The 1,917-nt window shown below is 41.8% G+C and overlaps 1 long non-coding RNA gene across 1 annotated transcript in view; it reads right to left on the bottom strand.

Moving 5' to 3' along the window:
• LOC116700956 (uncharacterized) overlaps window positions 1–1,917 on the bottom strand; it is a 23,501-nt gene that overhangs the window by 2,812 nt on the left and 18,772 nt on the right. The window contains exon 2 of the long non-coding RNA XR_004334774.1: window positions 1,287–1,294. This is a non-coding gene — a long non-coding RNA (uncharacterized LOC116700956). The remainder of the gene's footprint in view (window positions 1–1,286; window positions 1,295–1,917) is intronic.

Here is a 1,917-nt window from a genome sequence, read left to right as displayed (position 1 = left end):
TTGTCTCAGCCTAGACTAAAACCCCAGGGGACCGGAGACAGAAGCCCCTTTCCATATGTTAAATGCCAGACTTGACCAGATCAACTCTTTACAGTCAGAAGGTGGGGGGGAAATGGGGACAGATGTATGCATAATTTTCTAGCCTGGCTCCTTCAGACATTTTAACTTTTTAAAACTCAACACAATACATGAAGGCCATACATACATACATACATACATACTGACTCACAGGACAAATCTTGGCACAGAAAAGAGACTGTGGAAAGTCATCACTCTGGAGTCCCTTCCCCATCCATGAGAGGAGCTCTGGTCCTTGTGAGTACACAAGAGAACGCACGCACACACGCACACACACACACACAAAATGATTCACACCCTATGCCATTACCTCCCAAAGGAGTTGTTAGACACATAATGAAGTCAGCAGTCGCAGGGATAACTAGTGGTTCTTCAGTGTAAACAAGTCAGTGTCACTTCTGCTTTACAATTCACTTTATTCTATCTAAGATGTCCTCTAAAGCAGTCTGCTTTAGAGGACAGCTTAAAAATTTGCTTTACTTTCAATTCTACCAGGCCAATTGACAGAAGGAAAAAAAACTGAAGAGTACTAGCCACACCAAATACACAGAGTATTTGCTAAAGGAGAAAAACAGTCATGGCATCCATTCAAGATTTGAGTGTATTTTATGAAATGAAAGGTCAATATTGAATGCCTCCTACAATCATCCAAGGCAAACCAGAAACAATGTTGTGATGTTAAATATCTTTCTCACGTAACGTTATTCTTAGGGGCCGTCTACGTGCTGGATTTGTCCTTAGGGACTGTTTTTTATGTAAGGGGCTACTGCTACTACTACTTGACCCTCCCTTTGCCCCTAATACATTTGTCTATGACCCTCCAAAATAATTGGGGAATAAAAAACATGACCCTCCCCAACATTTTGTCAACGCCTTCTGTTCTGGTTTACACTTGACAAAAAAGGTAACCACAAGTAAACATTGCTTTTATACAACTATGACATACAAGACTTAACCTCTGCCTTTTCATCTTACACATCACATTCCTTTGGTGGCCATTTCAGTAGATTTGCCAGTAACATTGTTATGGAAACACAATAAGCATGGAAATTAAAGGCACACTCACTGCGTTACTTCAAATACTAAGTTACACCTCTAGTAAACTAGTATTCACAAGAAATAAAACAATAAAACGTTGAGTCAATTTAACAAAGCACACTGGGTAATAACAAATTAAACATGTGAACTGGTTGCTAGGTACTTGTCACTAGGCTTCCTCAATCATTGTATATTTGCATTGGTAAAGCTGCCGAAGCTGAACACTATCCAAAAATCCATTTCTCAGATGAGTGTTAATTTGGGAGCTTGCATGCTACCGCTCCTTTTTTCTCAAATGACTTGACAAGGCTGTCGTTTGCACAATTTCACAAATAATCATTGGGACTGAAAAGAACATTTGAATCGGGTATGGCTGCAGCCGGGAGATCTTCTGTCTCATGCCATCCCAGCTGGTGCTGTCCTCGAGCTTTGAATTTTCAAAATAAAAGCTTGCGACAGGTCCGCTATGTGTTTGTACGTTGGTGTTTTTGAACTAAACAGTACGGAAATCATGCTAATGAATAAAATTACTTTTTTCAGCAGATGTCTTACCCCCAGTTTCCACAGGATGCAGAACGGCAGCGGATCCGCTCCTGAACGACGTCAGAGTAATCTGGTTTCCATTAAAGTTAATGTGTGTATTTCCTCGGACTGCGGATTTGCGACCCAGCACCGGTGATTCGCAGGCCTCCAGAGCAGATAGGCAGAGCTTCCATTTTTTCCGGACTCTGCTGCGTGACGGCTCCATCTTCCGCTGTCCATCAATAACCACCAGGTCCAGATTTGTTGCGGAACGGCTGC

This window comes from Etheostoma spectabile, chromosome 13, assembly GCF_008692095.1.
Source record: "Etheostoma spectabile isolate EspeVRDwgs_2016 chromosome 13, UIUC_Espe_1.0, whole genome shotgun sequence".
NCBI classification, from domain to species: Eukaryota; Metazoa; Chordata; class Actinopteri; order Perciformes; family Percidae; genus Etheostoma; species Etheostoma spectabile.
This window is presented reverse-complemented; position numbering and strand designations above follow the sequence as displayed.